Source organism: Euwallacea fornicatus, chromosome 1 (assembly GCF_040115645.1).
Source record: "Euwallacea fornicatus isolate EFF26 chromosome 1, ASM4011564v1, whole genome shotgun sequence".
In the NCBI taxonomy this organism is placed as follows: Eukaryota; Metazoa; Arthropoda; class Insecta; order Coleoptera; family Curculionidae; genus Euwallacea; species Euwallacea fornicatus.
The window spans coordinates 8,327,614-8,344,746 of NC_089541.1; the positions used below are offsets into that span (position 1 = coordinate 8,327,614).

Genomic DNA, 17,133 nt, shown 5'->3' on the forward strand with positions numbered 1-17,133 from the left:
AATTAATTTTTTATATCTTTAATTGGTAGAAATATTAATATTCGGATATGTTTTGCTTATGTTACTTTATGTCAATATCGTTACAACAATTCCACCAACGAACTGTGAGCTGGTAAAAAAGACTGTAGAGTTATTTAAAAGTTTGCGGGCCATTTCATTGTTCCTATCTCATTCCATGACTCGTACCTTTACAAAACACAGACAGTAGAGTTTTTTTACATTTTTTCGTAAAGATATCGTTCCTGAGATGATTCACTTGAGTGTTAGCACGCATCATACCTTTAAATTTGCATTAAAATAAGAACTTGGCTTAAACAGCTTAACAATATTAAAATCTCTTGTAGAAGTCTGCCAAAATTAGGTTTTAATTAGATAGAACTTAGAGACGTATTCGAAAGCAGTGAATTTTTGAATTCTTTAAAAAGTACCGAACAGTTTCATTCAACATTAAGAAACATACAAACGCGCTGTAAATTGGTCCAAAAAAAGACGTCTGAGAAGAATTTGGCGCAACAGCCTAAATCCAGAGGACAAGCGAAGCCTAAATAGAGCAACTAGAGAACTCAAAAATCTTCTACTTAAACAAAACAACGAAACATTTCAAGATTACATTAAAAACCTTTTCGCGGACGCCAACGGAATTCACTCTCTGTGGAAGGCATCAAGAAACTTCAAAAGACCAACAAATCGCAAATCCCCCATTTTCATAAATGGGGGCTGGGCACGTGGTAGTGAAGAAAAGTCCAACGTATTTGCCGACCACTTGGCTGAAATCTTTCGTCCATTTCCATCGTCCGCTACCAATGAATGGGAGTCACAAGTCGAGAACTTCCTTGACTCTCCACTACCTATGGATCTCCCAATTAAAAGTTTTGCGCCATCAGAAGTCAGCAAAGCTATAAAGTCCCTAAAAAATAAAAAATCCCCTGGCTACGACCTCATAACCCCAATTATTCTGAAACACCTAAAAAGTAAAGCAATAGTTTTCATAACTACGGTATTCAATTCCATACTAAGAACATCATTTTATCACCCCTCCCAATGAACAAACCACTGAAATTTTCCAAGCCAAGTGAAATTAAAGCAATAATAATGTCTCTAAAAAATAAAAAGGCTCCAGGCTACGACCTAATTACGGCGGAAATACTCAAGAATCTAGGCAAAAAGACCATATGCTACATCAATCAACTAATCAACTCTATCTTAAGAACAAACTGCGTACCAAACCAGTGGAAAGTCTCCCAAATAATTATGATTCTAAAGCCAGGAAAACCGAGTGGCAATCCAGAATCATACAGGCCTATCAGCCTCCTTCCATTACTCTCCAAAGTATTTGAGAAAGTTCTCCTGTCAAGACTTAAAAAACAAGAGGAGGAACTCAATCAAATTCCAAATCACCAATTCGGATTCCGAGCCAAACACTCAACCATGGAACAAATTCACCGGGTGGTTAATAAAATTGGGGAGAGCTTTGAGAACAAAACATACTGTCCAGCTGTATACCTGGATATAAGACAAGCCTTCGATAAAGTATGGCACCAAGGACTACTGTACAAAATTAAGGAATGGCTACCCCAGTTCTATCTTTTAATGAAATCGTATCTTAACAACCGACTCGCTCAGGTGAAAATCAATGAGGAGATTTCAAATTTTTTCGATATAAACTCTGGGGTACCTCAAGGGTCAGTTCTGGGACCCATGCTTTATACATTGTATACGTCTGACCTGCCCCAAGATGGAAGGATTCTTACTGCAACGTTTGCAGATGATACCGCACTTTTGGCCTCACACCACATTGCAGTGGAAGCAACCCAAATTTTGCAAGAGCATATCAAGATCTTGGAAATTTGGCTAAAAAAGTGGAAGATCCAGGTTAATGAAGGAAAATGCATTCAGGTACTCTACACTCTTAAAAGAGGCACCTGTCCTACCATAACCATCAATAACACGCCGATCCAAACTGCAAATCACGGAAGATACCTTGGCATGCACCTTGACAAGAGACTGACTTACAAAATCCACATCCAAAAGAAAAGAAAAGAACTGGGCATAAAATCTAGGAAAATGTACTGGCTGATTGGAAAAAAATCCAAGTTAAGCTTGGAAAACAAGATCCTACTATATAAAACAATATTGAAGCCCATCTGGACCTATGGCATCGAGCTCTGGGGAACAGCCAGTACAAGCAACCTAGAAATCTTACAAAGATTTCAGTCAAAAACACTAAGGCAAATACTAAATGCTCCGTGGTTCGTCAGTAATGCAACAATTCATCAAGATCTGAATATCTCCACAGTCCAAGGGGAGATTAGTCGGTTAGCAGCAAAGTACCGGAGTAGAATTGAGGGACACCCGAACCCCCTGGCCACCAACTTATTAAACGATAATCGGGAGAGAAGACTCAAAAGAGCCATACCGAAGGATCTACCGGAGAGGTTCTAGAATCGCTTATAGTTTTAGTTTATTTTATTAGTTGTTTTGTTCTTACTTTCGCTACTAGCAATGTTTGAAATTGATTAAGTCACATTCGTTAAAAATCGTATGCGACTACTGAGCTGTGTTACGAGTACAGATTAATTTAAGTTTAATGATTCATCTGATCTTCTGAATGCTTTCTGAAGTACAAATGTAAGCAGATTGTAGATAGTTACTGGAAAGAAAAAAAAAAAAAAAAAAAAAAAGAACATAATTTTATCCAAATCAATGGAAAGTAGCACAAATAATTATGATCCCAAAGCCAGGAAAACCAATAGAGCAAAAATCGTCGTACAGGCCTATTAGTCTGCTACCATGCTTATCCAAACTCTTTGAAAGAGTTCTTCTGGTACGGATGAACACGGACATAGACAGTCAGAACCTCATTCCAAACCACCAATTCGGATTCCGATCGATGCATTCCCCAATAGAACAAGTAATTCGAGTCACAAAATATATCCATGAATGCATGGAAAGCAAGCTCTACTGCTCGGCTGTGTTCTTGGACGTCCAGCAGGCGTTTGATAGGGTCTGGCATCACGACCTGCTCTACAAGATTAAAAGAAGCCTTCCAAAATACTATACCTTACTCAAAAACTACTTGACCAATCGCCTATTCCAAGTAAGAGTGGAAGACTCTCTTTCCGGGCTGCGTGAAATCTCTGCTGGTGTGGCTCAGGGCTCTGTACTGGGACCAGTGCTATACACTATATTTACTGCGGATTTGGAAACTGATGCACAGGCTATGATTGCCACTTTTGCTGACGACACTGGGATTCTTACATCCGATGCTGATCCTCTTAGGGCAACAAACAAGATGCAAATAAATCTCCAAAGATTAGAATTATGGTTCTCAAAATGGAGAATCAAAGTAAACAGTGACAAATCCAATCATGTTACCTTTACCCTAAGAAAAGAAACTTGTCCTAGTGTCTCATTAAATGGAAGCAATATACCTCAGAATGACCATGTGCGATACCTGGGCATTCATCTGGATCGACGACTAAACTGGAAAAAACATACACAAACTAAGCGCACCGAGCTTGATCTCAAGGTTAAAAAGATCTTATGGCTGATCGGTCGTCGGTCTCAGCTGTCTTTAGCAGGAAAGCTTCTTATATACAAATGCATCATCAAACCGATCTGAACATACGGGATACAGCTGTGGGGAAGTGCCAGCACATCAAACATAAATATACTCCAACGTTTCCAATCAAAACTTCTTCGAGTAATAACAAATGCTCCTTGGTACGTTTCTAACCACACGATCCACAACGATTTGAACACACCAACTGTAAGTGAAGAAATTCATCGATTCGCAACTCGATACCAAAATAGATTATCCAACCATCCAAACAATCTTGCTACCAGCCTTCTTGACCCACTTATAACAAGGAGGTTACGAAGATTCTGCCCCCAGGACCTAAACGTTAAATTTGCAGATCAACCAATGCTACTGTAAAATAGAAACTCCTGTATGGTTAGTTATATCCTGATTTTCTAGATTACCGTCATGTAACTCAAAAATGGGTGTTTTCATGTAAATTACTCACAGTGTCACGTTGCTTTCAAATCACAGTTTTACTTATTGTCGCAACTACAAAAGTGACAGATTGTAAAAGGAAAAAATTAAATAAAAAAAAAAAAAAAAAAAAAATTGGTCCAAATAAAAGATAGGTCGCCTATTTTATTTAAATTAATTCAAAAGCAGCTGTAGAAACTGAATTTTTTAAACGTTGGAAGACACTTTAAGAAACCGAAGGTGGATTTTCGATATCTCCAATCGATAAACCTTGTTTCAGCAAAATATCATAATAAACGATTATTCAAAATAGATAGGGAGCAGCTATAAAAACGACCTACTTGGAACTGTTTTAAAAGCAGCCATGAAGGCACTGGAAAATTGAATTCTGAGAATATTGGAAAACGCTTCCAGAAATCTGGAGAAGACTGTCATGTCACTAATCCATAAAGCTCATTTCGGACTTTCAGGCTTCGCTCAATCATTGTCTCTAGACTTTCAGCAGGAAGGCCGTGAGACTCATCGGTCTAAATGATTTTGGGTCAGTGTAATCCGACTAGCTCAAATTCACAAAAGCCATTTCACATAAAAAATCATAATACAGTAGCGGTCACATAAATAGCACACTTTTAACTTTAGGTCCAACTGAGAAATAAACACTTCTCATCTGCAAATGTTATTATTATTATAAAATTTAGGTTTTTTGTGTACAAAGGACAACATTTTTATGAAAGGTCTTAACTTGTCCCTATACATATACGATTATTTTCAAATTCAGTTGTTTAGTGTGGTCATGTAAATAGCACGTTTTCTAAGATCGCTGAAAAATGTCACGTAAATTAACAATTTGTTTCTGAAAGTATGATATTTAGGTGTTTCCTTATATTCGATTATTTAATTCAAATTTTTTAGTGGGTAAAAGTAAGCATTGCGGTGTAGAAAGAAGAAATCTCATCGTTCGTTTGAAAAATAAAGGTCTCAGTATTTCAGAGATTGCTAATAATATAAAATGTTCTCGAAAACTTGTTTACAATGCCCTTAAGTTATTTGAATCTACCAACAGTACTGAAAACAAAATTACAACGCCTAGAAGTCGCAAAACCTCGGCAGCAATGGATAGATTAATCACCAGAAAAAGCAATTCTGATCCTTGTAAAACAGTTAGGCAAATTAAACAAGAAATTTTGAATGAACCCGATGTCAATTTATCTGTTAGAACTATTAGAAGGAGATTAAATGAAATTAATCTAAGATGGTGCACAGCGAGAAAAAAACCACTAGTATCCAAACGAAATCTAAAGAATAGATTAAAATTTGCGCACGATCATGTGAATAAAGACATTAAATTTTGGAAAAATATTCTGTGGAGTGACGAATCAAAGTTCAATCGGTTTGGTAATGACGGAAAAATATTTGTACGGCGCCGTCCAGGCCAAAGCCTCAATAAAAAATACACTATTAAAACCATAAAACACGGCGGAGGGAGTGTCATGGTCTGGGGGAGCTTTCTCGTGGAATGGTGTTGGTCCAATACATAAAATAGACGGTATAATGGACCGATTTATGTATAAAGATATCCTTTCGACTATCATGGAGCTTTATGCAGATGAGTATATGCCCCTAACATACAAATCCATGCACGACAACGACTCTAAACATTCGTCAAAACTTGTAAAAGGCTGGATTAGGGATAACACGGTAGGTGTTTCAGATTGGCCATCACAGAGTCCAGACTTGAACCCTATAGAAAACTTATGGAGCCGCATAAAACGGGATCTATAAAATAAAAATCCTACAAATTTAGAGGAATTGTGGAATAATATTCAAGATGCTGGGAATAATATTCCAGATAGTTTTTGCAGAAAGTTAGTGGAGTCTTGCCATCAAGATTAAATGCGGTTATACGAAATAAAGGCTATCCCACAAAATACTGACTTATAACATGAAAATTTGGTTTAATGTGAAATGTGCTATTTAAATGACCCACCAAATATCATAAACTTTAGAATCGTTTGTTTTGCATTTGTATTAGGTTCTTTTTTGTTTGTATTTTTCGTATTGGCAAAATAAATCAGGAGACAGTCACAATTGATAAATTAATATAAATTTGAAAATATTGAAAATTTAAAAGAGTGCTATTTATATGACCTCGACTGTATATAAAAGCCTCTTGCAAATATTGTGCAAACAAATCATAAATTTGTTCTATCTGCCTAGCTTCGAGATACCTAGTTATGTATATTAAAACTTTGGAAACACAAGATAGCCATATAATGTAGAGGAGGAAAAGTCTCGCATAAATTTGGTAAAAATTAGAAAAAATATAGTTCATGAAAATGCTGGATTTGGTATATACAGGCATACCCATGTAGTACATAAATACTACTTCTTTTTTATTTTTTATTTTTTTTTGGAACCCCACGTATATTATGACGTTTTTGAGTTCGCTGAAAAATTCTGAACATATTTCATGTAACATGTCCATCTCTAAATTCAAAAGTTTTCTAAAAATATTACAAAAAATAGAAATAATTATACAGGGTGGTCATTTAGTGCAGTCTCGGAAGATTACGGCTAAACAATTTAATATTTTGAATTTATTTTTTTTGCGTTATATAGAACTCGATTATGGGTACATTCTAAAGTTGTTTTCGTTTTATACAGGGTGTTCTAAATAAGTGAAAAATATCAAAGTTACGTTTTTTTTAAATAGGACACCCCATATATTAATATCGTTTTAGATTTCTTGAGAAAAATAAATGTAAGTTTCATTAAGGTTTACTTGTCCTAAATCTTAAGGATTTCGAAATAATTAAGTTTTTTTAACAAAATAATGCAATTTTAAAAACTTTGTTTTGAAGGAAGTTTAAACTGGAGTAAATCGAAATTCATACCAAACCTTAGATATGAGACGTATTTTATGCCAGAATTATTAAAATTGAAATATCTCATACAGTGCGTCCAAAAAATAACATGAAAATTGCATTCTTTTTGAAAGGAAATAACTTGCTTAATTTAAATAGAACACCCCATATTTTACTACTCGAAATAAGAGATAAACATATGACTAATCAAAAATCGTTACACCTTCCTATACCTAAATGTACAGGTTTTCTTCGAAAAATAAGATTTAAGAAAAGGTAGCAAATTTTATTACTTTTTATTTCAGTTGCTATGGTTATATTTCGAGTAATAAAATATAGGGTGTCCTATTTAAAAAAACATAACATTGATATTTTTCACTTATTTAGAACACCCTGTATAAAACGAAAAAATTTTAGAATGTACCCATAATCGAGTTCTATATAACGCAAAAAAAAGAAATTCAAAATATTAAATTGTTTAGCCGTAATCTTCCGAGACCGCACTAAATGACCACCCCGTATAATTATTAATATTTAATAAATAACAATATAAGCTACTATGATCTAATGTACTAAATGTTCGAATTGTGCCCCGTTGATCTAACCCTAATTTAAACGAATCTGACAGTGGGCAAGCCGTAATTCGAATTTCTCAAGAACTTTTTTGTCATTTGAGGAGGTATTTTTTGGAGAAGACATTTGTTAAGCTTCTTGAATTATTTTATTGTTTATCTCTTCTCCATTGTCGGGTTTATTTAAATACATTCTATGTTTCATATAAGCCCATAAAAAATCCATAGGGGTGAGCTCAGGTGATTTAGCAGGCCACTCTAATTGCCAGGTAATGCATATATTTCAGTAAATTTTATTGGTTATTGAGTGTGTTTCTGTAGGATGAAAATCCAGTTAAGAAAACCGATATAGTATTACAGTAATACGTCATTCAAATTCACAACTCGTAAGATTCTGAAAAGTGACTGCTTCGATTCTTTTAAGATCTAAGAAAGGGTTTGAAGTTACATTCGATGGGATAGAAATTGTACATGCGATGTTGTCCAGTTGTATTTTTCAACATATTAAAATAATCTCCGTCCTCAAAAGAATTATAAAAACCGAAACGATTATTTTATAACAAAATTTCCGGTTATACCAGGGAAGTGCGATTAGGTAAAATTGTTATTACCAACGTTTGAACAATACTTTTGCCTACCTCTAATTATTAGTAACTTCAAATCAAATTCAAGTTTTCAGTAATCAAACTTTGCATCCTTGAAACTTTTGTGCAGACTGCAAAATTGCACTTTTACACATTTTCTTGAAAATCAGCAACTTAGTGAAAAATGAAACTCGCACTTCAAATATCCAGAGAGCTAAAACTTTTGTGTCTAGTGGAAAAGGCAGGGGAGAGGGTCGAGAATCGAGAAGGACTGATTTAATAAGCAAACTTCATGAAATAGGAGCGATGTCGGCCACGGTAAAAGGATTTCCTCCAGAACTGCTAAATTATTCTAGAACTTATTTCATAATGTGACACTCTGAAAGCGTAGCATCCCTGTGGGTAACAATAGCGAGTGATGTAATATTAGGAAAGTGCATTCTTTATCTTTGCAATATAAACCTAGAGGTTGATATTTGTCGTGGTAAAGTTGCTTTGGCTTTAATTTCAAAGAGGTCTCGCTTTGTGGCAAAAATTGGAATAAAAACATAATAGTATTAAATTACAATTTTTGGTGGTAATATAGTTTTTCCGTCTTAATTAGACGTAGCATCAAGGCCACGAGTAGCAATTTCAGTTTAAAGAAGAACACTCTGTAATCTTTCCCGAAGTTGTTGACACGTGCATTAGATTCTTCAGGCCAGATTGTCATTCTTCATCCAGGGGACAATATTTCCAGTGTGGTTTTTGTCTATTATGGGTCCTCTTTCTCAATCAAGCAAATTCAAGGGAGTATCATTCGCCTTAAAGATCATGAGATGAAATCTTCTTGTTCAGGATTGAGTTCAAAGTTGTTGTTAGTAATTAGCATTATTTAGTTTATCATAGTTACCGCGCACCCAGAGGCAACGCCTATGAATGTTAAGCACGTGGCACCACTTCAAAACGACCTAATGTGGGAAATCTTTGTCTTAATAATGATGGTTCCTCGAAAGGGACAAAGATTTTGCTCAAGTGTCTTTGATGGCCTTAGCACCACGTGTTCAACGACGAAATTAAGGGCACCCTCGTTGTAAAAGGAGGGTTTTTCCTGAAGTACGCCTATGGGTGCCGATACCTGCATGTAGTTTAAGATTTTAAGGAAGAGCTTGGAGTTTTTTTTGAAAAACCACCGCTACGGTGAGAACACTGCAACGATTCCATAATCACCACCATTTAAAGTAAACGGTGCATCATTATATAATCCAAAGTGAAGAAAGAAACGTTTTTTATTCTCTACAGTCCTAAAATTCGAAAGGCAAATTTCTTTCAATTCAAAACACTTCTAATATCAACAAGTTATGATCATCAGGAAAATATTGCGTCGGTGCTATTAGCGATAATGGCTACCAAAATTTGCAAAAAGAATATTATTGTCGTATTTTTTATGTTTTTTCAAAGTGAATATACTTATATTAATAATAAATATTAATCAATGATGTAGGGGCCATCTTGGTGGATGACCTTTTGCCATCTTTCGGCAAGTTGGAAAATTCCGCGTTCGAAAAAGCCTCGATTTTTAGAAGTAAAAAATTGATTTAACTCATTTTTAACGGCTTGATCAGAATCGAATTTTTTACCATTCAAATGATTTTGAAGAAAACGAAACAAATAATAATCTGATGGCGCCAAGTCAGGGCTATATGGTGGATGAGGTATCAGTTCCCAATTTAGTTCCAATAATTTTTGATGCGTTATTAAGGACGTACGGGGTCTAGCTTTATCATGATGGAACAGTACCCCTTTGCGATTGGCGAGTTCAGGACGTTTTCTTTTGATTTCTTCGTTCAATTTCGATAGCTGACGACAGTAAACATTCGAATCAATAGTTTGGTTTCTCGGAAGCAGTTCAAAATAAAGAATACCCTTGTAGTCCCACCACACAGATAGCAAAATCTTCTTTTGATGAATATCGGCTTTGGACGTCGATTGCGCAGGTTTATCTTGTTCGGTCCATGATCGTTTTCGGACTACGTTATCGTAGACAATTCATTTTTCATCACCCGTTATGACTCTTTTTAGAAGTGGGTCGTTTTGGTTACTATTCAGCGAAGAATCGCATATGTTAATGCGTTGGGTGAGGTGAATTTCCTTCAATCCGTGAGGAACCCAAACATCCAATTCGCTAACGTACCCAAGCTTTTTTAAATGCAGAGAAACGGTTGAATTCGATATGTTCAACTTTTCTGCTATCTCTCGAGTTGTCATACGCCGATTAGCTTCGATTAAGGACTTTATTTTATCGTTATCAATGGCGATTGGGCGTCCAGTGTGTGGTGCATCTTGGACATTAAAATTTCCGGAACGAAAGCGAGGAAACCAACGCTGGCGCTGGCGTTCAGTAAGGCGGTTCTCACCATAAACTTCACACAATTTCTTCTGAGCTTGTACTGCATTTTTGCTCTTTCGAAAGTAAAATAATAAAATGTGTCGATAATGCTCACTTTAATCGTCCATCTTCAACTTAAATTTTAAACAACTTCTTGTTTACTAATCACGTTCAATTTTCGATCGGAAAAAGTCTAAAACATAACCTTTAAAATGGCATATAATAATATAAGCGACGAGATCACTATTACTCGATATGTGTAAATTAAGCCATCTATGAGAATAAAACGACATTAATTATCGAACAACCCATAGATGATCGCCCCGCAAAATAATTTCTTGCGCGATTTTCAAAAAGCGTTCAACCTTCCGCTTGCTGCAGATTTATTTCCCGAAATTCGAATCTCAAAATCATCTACCAAAAACACTAAAATCTACAACAGACTAATATTAACCTTTTCGCTTGCTTACGTTTGTGGTTGTTTTCAGATGAGCTTTATTTCGAAATTTTATATCAACTTCTACCATATTCTATTCTCGCATTTCCGAACAAGATCCTTGACAGGTTCAAATTATTAAAAATATTATTCTGTCACTACAGTGCCTTTTTCGCTGCTATGCACATGGGGTGAGTAGTGAGTGCAAGCACAAAAGGCAATTAGGTGATGGAAAAGTTCGAGGACGGCAGCAGCGAAGAACATACTGTGCATGCGACGTTGCGATAATCGTAGATTTCACCCTGAGAAAGGGAAATTTTTAAATTTTCCTCTATCAAGAACATGGTAGGTTTTCATTAGGTTCTTCAAGGGTTTAAGATTTTTTTCTGAAATTGAATATCATCAGTATTCGTAATTTTAAGCGAATTCCTTCAACTATTTAAGGATGTTTCAGAATGGTTCTTAAAGATCTCCGAAAGTTTATGAAAACACAAAACTTCTGGAATTTCCTTATGAATTTTCGCAACAAGCTCCTGAGTGTGGAATTGTTGGTTCATATTCTGTTGCAATTTTGTTTCGTATGCTCTAAGATGAATTTGTTCGTTCATGAATTAGGAGATTAAAGAAGGGATGGACTTAAAGATGAGCACCGCCTAATGGGTCTTCAGAAATAGTTACCGTAGAGAGACTGAGAGTTAAACTGATTACCTCGACACCTAAGCCAGAGATAAGTGGTTCCTTTTCTAGTTTTATGCACCTTTTATGCCCTAAATAAGCCTCTGAATGCCCTCGTATTAACTTTAAACTCTCGAGTATATCTTCCGCATCTGCCGTACCGCTTGAGATTCTTATATCACACGAAAATCTAATGGACAAAAATGGAAAACGAAAGCTCAAGTTAATTGCATATTAACGATTTCACGTGCCAAGAAACTCAAATAACACATAAAAGTTACAAACTTTTTGAAGTAGCAGGGTTGTTGCTACTTCTAAGAAATCTAAATTAGGGAGCACGCGATTAAATAATTGAGGTTCAAATATACACTACTCGGAAGTTAGAATTATATACTTAATAAAAGAGATTTCAGATACGATCTTTGATAAAAGTCGTATCTTCATGCCAAATTATTTAATCTATAATTTACCAGGCCCGAACAAACAGGTAATTAGTCGCGGTCAAAAATGTTCATTAAAAACTTTGAGTGCTCGGAATGTCGGAAAATCCGAACTGATCACCTTTGAACTGCATGTTTTGGCAACATAATACACAAACAAGCCAGATACGTCTATATACTTTAAACTCAATCCGAACTCACTTGAGCCAAGTCAAAAGGCTTCTAAACTTCAAAGCTAAAGGGCTCGGCAAGGACCTCGGGCCTAGGTCAGGTTTATCCATTTGTCCTTGACTGGAACGCCCCATAATGGCTTCGTTCGGCGCCGTGACGCCATTATTTACGTGGGTGGATTGAAAGAGACGTCCTCATTCTGGTGTGTTGAATATCTTGGGAAAATAAACGTTTCTGGAAAATGAGTTTTATTGAATAAGGCGAGACGACGTCTGAAATTTCATTTGAGATTAGAATAAGGTCTTCTGGAAGAAGAAGCTTTGGGACAAATTAGATCGGATAAACAGCTCTAACCAAATTGTTAGTCCGGTTTATATGACAAAAAAACAATAATAACAGACATAATTTTTTTTTCGTGTATCACTCAGGGATTAGAGTCATTTGCAAAGCCGACGGGGAAGTTTTAGGTCAAATTCAAAATCGAATATCTCGCGAACTGCTGATTAAATCTTGGCGTTCTTTGACGATTTTGACTGGGCGGAGTTTTTCCTTTCTGGCAGACATCGATGACTGAGGGCGTCCCTTATGCACCGTTACTCTTCCAAAACATTGTAACCATTACATAAACGCCCCGGCTACTATTTATTCCCCTCGTAGTCAATCACACACCAGGTTTTTCCCCCAACCGAAAGCCTTCCTCGTGTTATTTCAAACTGTGTCAGGTCCCTAGCGACGTCTTATTATACATTAGAGAATAGAAGTCAGGTAGTAACGCTTCAACGCAAATCTTGCCAAATTTGAGCCGATCCTTACACGATAAATCATGATTCCAAGTTGAGTTACGTAAAAGAAAACACAGTCGCTTTTCTTTTACATGATTTTCTTTCTTGGGGTTATGCCACTTACATGCGATCAAAAACAAGTGGAAGGTTTATCATGGCTTTAAGATACTCATCGATTAATAGTTTTTCGGTCTTGCTTTTGTGTAAACAGACCGCTTTAGAACTCAATTCGCTTTGTTTTTTTGTATATACATAGACAGAACAGTGTAAGTAGCTTTCAGAGTGTTGATGAAAGTGATTTTGATAGGGCTGTTATAAAGTTTTAGGGCCCTGGAGAGTTAATGGATGTAGTCTTTATTGCTGCATTGTACAAATATTGTTAGGAAGGAAGTGGTACGGGTTTTCGGGTCATTGTTATTTGGCAGTGGTGGTTTGAGGGTCTTAATGGAAACTGAAAATAGGCGACTTTCGATGAAAGGATTTCTAAACCAGACTATCCGGATATTTATTTTTAGAGAGATATTATATAATCCGCACAGGGTTTTTTAGAATTGAGCGTGGGTTGATACTAAAGCGAGAGCGCGTAGCGTTTTCCAACGGGTGGTTTTTTTTGTTGATGTAGGAAATTGAAAGAAAACTGTATATATTAATAGGTCAACCCTCAGTAATGACTACAAAATATTTTTGCTAGGTATAAAGTTTTTATCGGAAAACTCCATATGAGTAAGCACGCTATTCAGAGCAAGTGGAACATTTCACATGTTAGGCATCTGCTTTCATCCCTTGTTAGATGCTTTAGACGCGTATTATTGAAGGACTGACAAAGTTTTGTAGGATCATAAAAGTTCCGTTATTGTCATGCAATTTTAACAGGTAATTCCCGTACGATGAGTTTCGATTAGGTTTAATTTCCTAATATTTTTTTATTTCGTCCACAATGCGAAGAGGAAATACGAATTTCATAGTTACGGCCAATAACACTATATAACTTACCAAATTAGAAACTACAACGAATCCCATTGGATGTTCATGGCAGTAAAAGTTAACACGAAAGCACTGTAATAAACATATAATTAAACAGTAAACACGTTATAAATTAATTAGGGATAATTTTTCGTGAAAGGGTCACATTCTGGTCGGAAACGTATCAATTATTATTAGCGTATCGATTTGGCCCTAAAAATACGCTATTTTTGGGTTATTAATAAGAAGGGTTTGGTTAAAGGTACGGGGCAATAATTTTGCGTAACAATGAATCAATACAGCTTATTTACTCTTCAATGTCTTTCAATTTATTAACCAAAATGAACTTTCCTGTTCTGATTTCTAATCTTTTATGCGCAGATAGTTCTCCAAGTCAGGGTACCTGATCAGTTCGTCAAATGCGTAATCGTAGCAGGAAACTTTTAAATTCAAAAGTTTTTCCGTTAACAGATATCTCTATGTTGTCCTTAGGTTTTAGTATTTAATGCATTGTCTGGCATGCAGATAGCAACAAGGGGTGTTTAACCTAAAGGCACAAACATGTTTCTCCCGCTCAAACAATTCGGGAACTATTCAACTTCCTAGACGAAATAATTTTAGTTATGAGTTTAAGTTCCTAAATAGTTTCATCTTTATATTAATTGCTCATATTAACAGATATTCCCCAAAGCTATCATGACTGTTCTAACGTTTTGATTAAGCTCGGTCCAGGTTTTCGAGCTTCTTCCTGTAGAGCTAAATTAAGGGCCTTTATTAGCATATTTTACTCGAGTCAATCTTAGCATGGAACACAGAAATAAAGCCAGCACCATGGACGAGTAGTTCTATTTCGCGTACGCGTTGTAACTTCAGTTTAATCTCAAAAGTTGCTTCTTGTAAAACCATGTTAGGAAAATCAGATGGCGAAAAATTACGATCTTTCCAACTTTAAGTTTCAGTATTCGGTAAGTATCTAGAATTTAACGAGGATTATACCACTTTTCGACGACAAACCCAAAGGATGCGACGGCCATTTTCGCATCGTTAAAAACCAAAGTTTGTCTATTTTTAATATTTAGAAATTCGCTCACAAAAAAGACCCTTTCCCAAAATTACACTCGATGCTGATCTCGGAAGTTTGAATCTTTACTGAACTATTCAATTTAATCTCTGATCATTTCCATTAAAAACAACTTGAAGGTTTTTTTTATCTCTTTTTATAAGAAAAATCCGAGTGATATAATAATTCTTCAAACGAATCCTCCAGAGAACCGTCACACTACTCTGATCAAATAATAATATGAATTTATTAATAGAGTGAAAAACTTTTATTTGTTCTTTCAAATAAATTTCATCGCCTTCAAAGTACTTTCCGTCCCACACAATGCATTCGTGCCATCGTTTTTTCCGATCCTCGAAACAGTCCAAGAAATCTTTTTACAGGATGGCCTTCAATACTTTTCTCGATTCGCCCTTTATCTCCTCAATGGAGTCATTAGTGAACAGTCAGAAGTCCAACGGTATTAAATCAGGCAAATGCGGTGATTTTAAAGCGATACGGGTCGAATTTTTCGCAAAATGTTTTTGAAGAACCAACGTAGTGTGGGACTGTGCATTGTCGTGGAGCAAAAACATGGATTGTACGCCCATGAGTCTAACTTTGACACGAATAATTTCACGCAAACGACGCATAATACACTGACTTTCAAAAAAACCGCAACACCAAGAAGAACGCATTGTATGTATTGGAAATTTCGGTATGATTTTAGACTTGTAAAGAGAAAAAAATGATAAAAATTTCAAGTTCGTATTTTAATGCGAAATGAAGTTTTTCTTTACTTTTTTATCTGTGACGATCGTTCTTTTTGCAAATTTTTTTACAGGCGGATAGCAATAAAGATATCATTGTTAGTACCATATTGAATGTGTGGTAGTGCAAAATGCCTCGTGTACGCCAAAATGCAGATAACTCCCTTTGAAAGGGGAAGAATTGTTGGTATGCATGAGACAGGTTTACCTTTCCGCGAAATTGCACGTAGATTGGATCGAAACGGATCAACAATGCTAAGAGCTTGGAGAGATTGGTCTAACGAAGGGTCAGTAAATCGTCATCGTGGTAGTGGCCGTCCAAGAATGACGAACCAACGCGAAGACCGGCGACTTCGTCGTTCAGCGACAGGCGCCCCGTTTGAAACAATCCCTCTCTTGGTGCTACCTGGGTAGCCACCCTAAATCGAAGGGTCTCCCTTAGTACCATGTATCGCAGAATTCGAAGTTTTGGACTAAATTCATATCGTCCTATGCGTCGGCTTCCATTATCACGAAACCACAGGGTGGCCCGACTGGAGTGGTGTCGTCTGAGAGTGCAATGGGTGGATGAGTGGACAAGAATCGTGTTCAGTGATGAGAGCCGATTTAGTTTATGGCGATCTGATGGACGGTTACGTGTTAGAAAGCGCAGAGGAGAGCGATTAAATTTGGACTTTTTGGAAAGGCGTCATTCTGGTTTAACACCAGGTGTCATGGTTTGGGGTACCATCCAGTATGGTAGTCGGTTTCCTCTTGTTTTCATTCATGATCGATTAAATGCTCAAAGGTACATTAATAGTGTCTTAGAACCGGTTCTTGTACCATACATGCACGACCATCCTGGAAGCACATTTCAACAGGATAATGCGCGACCACATGTAGCCAACGATACTTTGAGGTATTTGGAAGCTGAAAATTTGGATACTTTGCCTTGGCCAGCTCGGTCTTCAGATTTGTCCCCAATAGAGCATGTATGGGATATAATGGGTCGGAGACTTCAACGTTTAGCTCGCCCTCCAGAGACCATAGATGAACTCCGCGAGCAGGTGCAGATTGCCAGGGATACAATACCACAGGAAGATATTGACAATTTAATTTTAAGCATGCCACGTTGCTTACAGGAATTTATCAATTTAAGAGGAGATATCACCCATTATTAAATTATTATTAAATTTTTTCACTTATTCACAGTAATTTTCTTTAGATATTTTGATCGTTTTTATCTATTACCCGACCCAACGTAATGCCAGAATTTCAAACGTGTACGGCGTGTTTTTCTTGGTATTGCGGTTTTCTTGAAAGTCGGTGTATATTTTGTCAAAGTTTGACACGTGGGAAGAAATTCATAATGCACAACACCGCCATAATGCAAAAAACCTGAATTTTTGGCACGAGTCTCTTCGGTCTTTTTTGCACTTTTTGCGAGATATTCATTCCAGGTCTCATTTTCCGTACTGATGCGTTTCATCACG

At 36.4% G+C, this 17,133-nt stretch overlaps 1 protein-coding gene across 2 annotated transcripts in view; it reads left to right on the top strand.

The window, feature by feature from the left end:
* Hs3st-A (Heparan sulfate 3-O sulfotransferase-A) overlaps window positions 1–17,133 on the top strand; it is a 100,018-nt gene that overhangs the window by 37,887 nt on the left and 44,998 nt on the right. The gene's annotated exons all lie outside the window — the stretch shown is intronic.